Source organism: Crotalus tigris, unplaced genomic scaffold (genome assembly GCF_016545835.1).
Source record: "Crotalus tigris isolate CLP2741 ecotype Arizona unplaced genomic scaffold, ASM1654583v1 scf7180000019009.106469, whole genome shotgun sequence".
NCBI lineage: Eukaryota > Metazoa > Chordata > Lepidosauria > Squamata > Viperidae > Crotalus > Crotalus tigris.
Genome location: NW_024097323.1, coordinates 71,907 through 81,503, shown reverse-complemented (window position 1 = coordinate 81,503; position 9,597 = coordinate 71,907).

Genomic DNA, 9,597 nt, shown 5'->3' with positions numbered 1-9,597 from the left:
GGAGGGAGTCCCAGATAAAGAGTGCAGGGGTGCTGCAGGGGGGTGGGATGGAGGAGGTCCTAGGAGGCCTAGTACAGAACATGCAAGAGTTGGGGGAGGACATGCAGGGTGCAAAGAGGCCAAGTACAGGACATGCATGAGCTCAGGAAGGCTGGTGAAAGAATACACAATATGAAGCCCAGCCCCAGCATAGCCTAGCACCACAGTGCAAAAAGGCTTCTTGGTGTGTCACAACTCTGCAAGAAGCTCCTAAGGTGTAGTACAGCAATGCAGCGCAAATTAGCTACCCCAGGAAGCCCCAGCTGCATCAGGAAGCCCCATCAAAGAGGTACAAAGCTGCTATCCAGCTGCATGGCACAAAATAGACACACCAGGAAACCCCAGCCATTGCAGTCCAGCCACCCTCACTGCTCTGCACTCTGAGACTGCTGTTTCCCTGCACTCCACCACTCCAGGTGATCTTTGCTGTGTTCTTTTTCCCACTGCTGATAAGGCAGGCCCAACCTGGCCCTTTGTGAAACAGTTGCTGGCCACATAATTCTTCCATCTTCCCCAGATTTGAGGAGAAGGCAGATGCCCCATTTGGAGAATGGCATACACACCATTCTCACAATGCTTTGGAAAACCTCATAAGTTTTCAAGGGTATTCTAAATCCTGATGAGAACGATGCACACTGTTATTCTTTGGAGAATAGCACATATGATTTGGAGAATGGCTTGAGCAGCCTTGGGAAGAAGGCTTGGCATGGTGAGCAGCTGCCTTGCATAGAATCATATGAGATATGCCTCATCATCGGTGAGAGGAACAGGGCAAAGGTCAGCTGGACACAGCAGGGTCTGTGGAACATAGGGAGGCAAAGGCAACTAGGGCTTTGTCCTGGGGTGCTGAGATGCCTGGTGGCAAGGTAGACCTTGTGGCAGCATTTCTCAGTTGCAACAGCAGCATTGGGGCTAAAGTAAGAGCTGGGAGTGTTGCCAGCTGGCTGAGATGGCTGAAGGCCCTGGGCCTCTACAGTTGCACTCCCTCTGCTCTCTCCGAGAAGTGCCATTGTACATGACAGAGAAAATGGCAAAGATGGGTGGGAAGCGAGATAGGTGAGTGGGGGGAGTTGAAATGTCTCTGTAGTCATAAGTGTGAGCAAACTGCTAAGTGTCTATGTTTTGATCACATGAATGTGGGGGCTCTGCAACAGCTATAACTTTGGAGACCAGTCATAAGTCATTTTATCAATACTATTGTAACTTTGAACTGTCACAGAATGAATTATTATTATGTGGAAGACTACCTCCGTAGCAAAAAAACCCTTTTGACACTGATTTTTGTTGGTGAGATATAACCTGAGCCTGCAGTTAGAGAAAGCATTACAAACTCTCCCACTCCCAGTCTAATGCTTTAATACTTTTTTTGCATTTCTGATACAGGTATAGTGCTTTTTTTCCCCAGTGGATTGGATCTTGACCAAATTAGTCATCCTAGTATATAGCCTTACTGCTTCTATCTGAAATAAAGAGTGACTAAATATCTTCTCAAGGTATTTAAGTGTGTATAAATGCTTGGCCTGAGCAAAAATACCTTTCCATCCTATTTGTCAGTGGCAAAATATGAGAAGAAGTTTGGCTGAATTTTATGTTATGAAAGGCAAGTTCTCTCCAACAATTGGAGGAGATACCCTAAAAAGGATTTTTCTTTTACCATTAGAAGGGAATTATTTAGTACAGGGTGACGAAAGGGGTGGACAAAAAAAGGGACTAGAAAGCATAGTGAAGTAGGATTCAGCTTTGTCTGGAATTCTACATCCTGTTCTGGGGTAGAAAAATTAGGAAACAGCTTTGGTCATTGCTAGCCAAAATTCAGGGATGTCCAAAATTGAATATTCCTTGAGATTTTATCCAAATTCCCTTTTTGTAAAACCCCCAATACAGGTGGCTGCTACCCCATAAAATCTTGCTTGGTCCAAAATTACCAAGGGTTTCCTCAAAAGCTTAAGAAGATGTAAACACTGATTACATTTCTGACTTACAGCTGCAGTGAGGCCCATTAATTTAGCTCGTCACCCCTAGGTTCTTCTGGTTTCTAGATTTTAGCTTGTGCTCAATGTGTGGAAAATTGAGGCAATTTCCTTGTGCTGGGAATCCACCAACTCGCTGAAACACTTTAAAAAGATGATACTGCCACTGGGGAATTTGGCTAAGTATAAAAAGCTTCTGTTAATTTCATTACTCTTTAAGGTAGTGTTTAATGTAAATTAATGGAGCGGTGAACATTTGGGGCTGTGCAAAGCCCAAAGGTATGTGTGTATCCTTTTTTGCATAGCTTTACACTGAAAAGTGTTTTTAGTTTAAAATGTATAAAATTGTATGTTTTTATTAAGGCTGAAATATAGCTAGAGGAGATAAGTGTTTCAACTGGTAAGAACCTGCTTTTTATGCCTTCAACTGCATTTCCTCTTGTATAAGTAATCAATTACATTCTGGTGAAGGGCAGATATGTCACTGGTGGCCGAATAAATTGTTGCTGTGGGAATTCTGATTAATTGGTAGGGAATGCACTTAAGACCATCAGACAAAAGTATTGATGTAGGAACAAGAAAGAGAAGCAGCCTTCTGCCAAATTGCCAGTGGCCATGCTGACAGGGATGATGCAAATTCAGCTTCACTATATTGGGATGGCACAAGGTAGTGGGTGGCTGTGCTGAAAGTATTCATCGCATTGTGGCGGCTTCGAGCCCAACTGCAGAAACAAAGTCTAGTCTATTGCAGAACAGTTTAAAGTTTTCCAAGGTAAATTAGGTGAATAGATTGTTCCTGAAGCAAGGTGGTTGAAGGTTGGGGGTGGAGAAGAGATTTGGGGGGCAAAGACATTTTTGGATTAAAACTATGCATCACTTTAAATAGCTCATAAATTAGATGCGGCAGCAATGGATATCTGTAGCAGCTCTGTATTAAATCTTCATTTCTATCAAATTATTCTTATTTTTATTTGCTCTGCCCACAAGGCCAAAGGTAACAATAGCAATGAATGGTTTCTTATTTGTTGTCAACTGAGTTTATTGTGGGATTGCCATGTCTAGTAAATCAGCTGGCATATACACACAAAACCTAATTAAAGTAATGTTTGATTTCTGAATTTAAGTAATGTACGTTAGTATTGATCAATTTCATTTGAAAGTAATGTACAAAACAATTCAGACAATGAGAATGTGGAAAAATTCTGGCTGATATTGGATGAAGTAATTCTATACTATAATAAAAAACATTGGCTTGCAAGATGCATTTTGAAGAAAGACGAGAATGTGTTCACTTATACATGTAGCTTGCCAATTCCTATTGAAGCCAGTATTGAGTAAAATAGCTGTAGAATATAAACAAATCCATTTAAAAAGAGTTATAACACACTGATATGCACACACAATCCACATACATACCCAAAAGCTTACAAATAAACCATGCTGAACTGTCAGTGGAAACAAATTTAAGGCATCTCAACTGTAAGGTAATGTATATTCTTAATCACTGTAATACACTGATGCAAGACTATTAAAAGAATATTTCTGATTATTTTTATATACTGATTATATGTTTCGGGTAAATATTTTAGAAAATATGTGTGATGCATATTAACAAGGGAGGGTGACAAGGCTTTAATTACTCTATCAAACTGACTGCTTTGAAGCAAGTGCATTATCGCAGATGCGCCCGTAAGGATCATCTTTCACCATATGAAATACCTGCTTTTTAAATGATTTTTATAGAAAATATTGTTCTAGCTGGGTTGCTGGCTGGGTTCCTTCTCTATCTCATATACAAGTGAGTGATGCCAAATGTATATCACCTGTCTGGAGTGATACTTCTTTGGAATTGGTCTCAGTAAAATCTGATGAGCCAAAGATAAAGTCTCCTTCAAATAAAATTACAGCCATGTGCTCTTCTGATTGCTGTTGCCTTCTTCCAGGAGGCTTTTTCAAGTGCCAAGTCTGGCTTACATCGAGTACTAACTAGTTCCAATCCTGTTTTATCTTTTCCAGATCAGCCAAGGTAGGCTAGGTGCTGCCATTGTCAGTCTCTTTTATTACTTAATTCCATCATGGAATTAAGTTGGGCTTTGTTTAGACATGATAGAGATAGATATAGACAGACAGACAGACAGAGACAAAGGAGAGGGAGGGAGGGGGGGAGAGACTTTTATTCACCTTTAGTGTAGCTGACTGTAGAGTTCTGGAATACAATTTTTTAAAATAGTTTTCTTTGTGTATTAGATTTGGATTTTACTAGTTTCTGCATTGTCTTCTAATTTCAAAGTTGCTTTGAATTCTATTTTATAGTTAATATAAAAAAATATTTTAAATAAATACATGACAAATTATAGTTTCCAAAATCCCTGAATAAAAAGGAACAGCACATTCTTATTATAAATTATGGAAATCTCTGTAATCAGAATACAGGTTTGCTTTATTGCATGAAAAATAGCTAACCCTTTTTCTTCCCAACTTATGCCCTGAATAACTTTGCTGCTTGCTAAAGTATCCTCTCTTGCCAGTGGATTTGCACTATTGCTAATTTTAAATAGTCACGTAATATCTTCTACATTTAAATCATTAAAGTCTTTACATTTGTTATTTAAAATGTTAAATTATTTTTCTTTAACATTATGGATTTTTTGTACTAGTTTTCTAATATGTTGTGTTCTAATATTTCTTTTTAAAATCTTTTGAATTCTCAAACATTTTGGAACAATAATATTACTTTCATTTTAATAAGAATCCGAAGGTTAAAAATGAACATAGAGTTTTAAAATTGATGAAAACTGATCTCTTAACTGGGAATGGTTAATGTAAATTCATAGTTCTGTTTAGAATAGGCATGTTGCTGTTTCTGAATAATTCCAGGACTAAATCACAGACAGGGTCTGCTGCCTCCAACTTTTATTGCATTGGCACAAAAGATTTTAAAAAGCTCCAGAAGTAAAGATCAGGAGAACTTTCTAAACAGGCTATGACTACTGGTCAGGAGGAACAGGTCAATTTAGATAGTATATCTAAATAATATACTGGTATGTATCTATTATAAATACATGTATATTTGGAACTGCTACATTCTTGCAAGTACTGATTGTAATCTTTAGCACCATCAACTTCAATAGGTATATCAATGATTCTCTTGTCTAGAAATGCATGTTTTTAGAATTATCTTGTTCAGCTAATGCCAAGACTTGACTACAAAACCTATATGTGGAGATAGCTTTAAATATGTGCAAAATAGGACAGGTGGGTTGACCTGGAAAAACAAACAATGTATATCACCCAGAATTTTCTGGCTATCAATTTGATTAGAGAAGATTAGATACTATCCATTTCTATAAGCAAGTCATCAGATCTAAAATCAAAGCATATCCCGTAGCTTTTAGTCAAAGCATATCCCATACCTTTTAGTCACTTTATGTAGCAAGTTATTGTTGGTTGGTAATTGGTTAGTTGCACCAGATCCGTTGGATGGTATAACTTAATACAATAAATGGTTTGTAGCTAGGCTGCACAGAAAGGTACTTTCCAGGCTTGCAAAACTAATAACAGATTTGAAAGACCCCTTCACAAGGTTTTTATCTTGCCATATTTATCTTACTGAGCCTTAGTGATGTTCTACAACAAGGCAGAAGAGCTGAAATTGTTATTTAATTGTTCATAATCTTCTGACATTGATGCTATCATAGCTATATGAGAATATGGCTTCATGAGAGCCTCCACTTTTTTGAAAGTTTTTTTTCATGGCTATGGAATACTCAAGTATCAGCTTTCAATTGCTGGATCCTGATGGCAAGTATGAGGAAAGATCAAGAACAACTACAGCTGTTTTATCTCCTGCTACAGCAAAGATTTGAAAAGGATGATGATATGATCCAGATTTGAACCAGAACCATTCTGTTTCAGAATGGTAAAGGATAATGCAGCCCACCTTCAGCCATATTTTGTGATCTTTACAGAATCTCATTCCACTGTCAACTCAGCCTTCCCTGCTTATTCAGTCCAAATCAGAATATAAAAGTAAGAAGTTAATTATACTTTTGGGCAAAGCAAAATAGCTGGCAGTCTGGAATTTAGATACTGATGCAATGCTACGGGAGGCCATACTGACTCACTTGCCATATTCATGGTTGATGTGATGGAATGCAGTAAGGACATGTATTCCCAGGAGGGAGGGGTGTATTCCAAAGGACTAAGAGGCAACTCAGCCCAGATATTATGTGTGAGAGAAAGAGGTTGAAGACAGCCCCTCCCTAATAATTTACAGAGTGTATTATAGATGCAAATAGTAGTATCTTTAGTCTGACAAGATTTTATCTATTGGTGTAAAACAATAAAGAACTCAGTTTGGAAGAATCACCATGTTCTTTCTTAGTGTCATGTTCCAGCTGAGAAGCCCAACGAAGCAAAACACCAGAAACATTATGTTCTCTAATGTAAACTTTATTAGGCATTAGCAAATTGGTAAGATAGAAAGGAAGCTAGCTCTGAGAATATGGCGGTAAACAGATAATTAAAAGAGTTAAACTTTCCCTCCCCTCTCTGACAGTTCAGGTTACATTGTCCAATAAATCTTCCAGCATTTGTTATGAGAAGAAACTTCAGTCAGCCAAAACAACTATTCAATGGCTTCGGCTCTCACATTGATAAGGAACACCTATGGATCCCAAACTCTCTCCTCTCCTCCCCCCCCCCCCAACTGTGAAAATGCTAGAAGTATTGAAGACAGTAGATTTCGTAGCTTGACACTTAGTTTTAGACCTAACATTTGATACTTCTCCAAGATCATCCGACAATTTTTGTCTCTTAGAGTATAATGGGCCTGGAAAATCCCCTTTCCCTTTCTGCTGCATGCACTGGCACTGAAGAATCTCTCCTCTGGGAAAGATCAGTAAGGTTTTCCTCTTCCTGAGCTTATTGTCTATTGATAGCAGTGGCTAAGGCATCATATAAAAGCCTGCACCTGGGGCATAACTTCTGTATCTCCCTGCACTATGTTCTTAAGAAGAGGTGGACTGTATAAACCATCTTACAGCATTTATATCCTTTCCTGTAACTGCCAAATGTTAGGACCTAGATAGGACCTAAATCCAATGCACTGTACAATATGACACCTGTCATCTAAACTATGAGGGTCCATGAGTTCAATTTCTAATAGAGGGTTTGAATCCTAGACAATAACACCTGGCCACTCAAATATGATGATTCTCAATAAGAATGAAACCAATAACAAGTGCTGCCTGATAATCCCTATAACTAATTCTCACACATATAATTCCTTTTGAACCGGATGAAACCTGCCAGGTTTTGGATGAGGGTTGCAGAGGTGTTGTTGAATAGTATTTATTCTTATTTGTGGAGAAGGAAAAATTAGAGATAGAGAGATAGAGATTACATATTCTAAAAAAAATTTATAAGAAGAACAAGTGTAGTACTTGTTTTTAGTACTTAGCATTATGTGTGGAGCAGAAGAAATATATTTCTATTCCTCCCTCCATTGTTTTCTGGGTATACTGTAATTTCTTATAAAATATTATAGTTCATAGAATCGAGTATAAGCAGAAGAAAAAAAGAGTTAAAGGGGTGCTATTTGAAGCTGTGCTCCAACTGAAGGAGTTTTCTTTTGCAGTAATCTGGTAGTCTAATAATTTGTCTGTTAGGGCTGTGGAAAATCCTCACCAAAGCTTCAGGCAAAGCATTCCCCTCCCTCCTTCCCTATTTCTCAGAGGTCAAGTGGCCAGATGGCTTTCTGTTGTTTGGCTCTGCAAGCTCTTCAGAGTCTCACTCTGGCAGAATTTTGAGAGGAGCCCACTACCATGGGACTTTCCTAGAAAACCTCAAGGTGATTCAAACACTTAGCTTCAATTGGCACAAATCCTTTCATGAAGAATTCAGAGCTGAAGCATTATATTGCCCCAATGATAATGATAGAAAAAAAGATACATTTGTTGTTGTTGTTAATTGCGAAGTCGTGTCCGACCCATCGCGACCCCATGAACAACGTTCCTCCAGGTCTTCCTGTCCTCTACCATCTTCTGCAGTCCATTTAAGTTCTCACCTACTGCTTCAGTGACTCCATCCAGCCATCTCATTCTCTGTCGTCCCCTTCTTCTATTGCCCTCAATCTTTCCCAGCATTAGGCCTTCTCCAGTGAGTCCTTCCTTCTCATTAGGTGGCCAAAGTATTTGAGTTTCAACTTCAGAATCTGGCCTTCTAAAGAGCAGTCGGGGTTGATCTCTTCTAGGACTGACCGGTTTGAACGCCTTGCAGTCCAAGGGACTCGCAGGAGTCTTCTCCAGCACCATAGTTCAAAGGCCTCAATTCTTTTGCGCTCAGCCTTTCTTATGGTCCAACTTTCACAGCCATACATTGCAACTGGGAAAACCATGGCCTGGACTATACGCACTTTTGTTGGCAGGGTGATGTCTCTGTTTTTTAGTATGCTGTCTAGATTTGCCATAGCTTTCCTCCCCAGGAGCAAGCGTCTTTTAATTTCTTGGCTGCAGTCCCCATCTGAGGTGATCTTTGAGCCCAGAAAAATAAAATCTGTCACTACCTCCATTTCTTCCCCATCTATTTGCCAGGAATTGAGAGGGCCGGATGCCATGATTTTGGTTTTCTTAATGTTGAGTTTCAAGCCAACTTTTGCACTCTCCTTCTTCACCCGCATCAAGAGGCTCTTTAGTTCCTCTTCACTTTCTGCCATTAGAGTGGTATCATCTGCATATCTTAGGTTGTTGATATTTCTCCCGGCAATCTTAATTCCAACGTTTGATTCATCTAGCCCTGCCTTTCTCATGATGTGCTCTGCATATAAGTTAAATAGGCAGGGCGACAATATACAGCCTTGCCGGACTCCTTTTCCAATTTTGAACCAATCAGTGGTTCCGTGTCCAGTTCTCACTGTTGCTTCTTGACCCGCATATAGGTTTCTCAAGAGACAAATGAGATGGTCTGGTACTCCCATCTCTTTAAGAACTTGCCACAATTTGTTGTGATCCACACAATCAAAGGCTTTAGCATAGTCAATGAAGCAGAAGTAGATGTTTTTCTGGAACTCCCTAGCTTTCTCCATGATCCAGCGTATGTTGGCAATTTGATCTCTAGTTCCTCTGCCTCTTCGAAATCCTGCTTGTACTTCTGGTAGTTCTCGATCCACATACTGCTGGAGTCTAGCTTGTAGGATTTTAAGCATAACTTTACTAGCATGTGAAATGAGTGCAATGGTGCGATAGTTTGAACATTCTTTGGCATTGCCTTTCTTTGGAATTGGAATGTAAACTGACCTTTTCCAATCCTGTGGCCACTGTTGAGTTTTCCAAATTTGCTGGCAAATTGAGTGTAGCACTTTTACTGCATCGTCTTTTAAGATTTTGAATAGCTCAGCTGGAATACTGTCACCTCCACTAGCTTTGTTGTTGCTCAGATTTTCTAAGGCCCATTTCACTTCACATTCTAGGATGTCTGGTTCGAGGTCAGTGACCATCTCATTGTGGTTATCTGGGATGTTAAGCTCATTCTTGTATAGTTCTTCTGTGTAGTTTTGCCATCTCTTCTTAATCTCTTCTGCCTCTGTTAG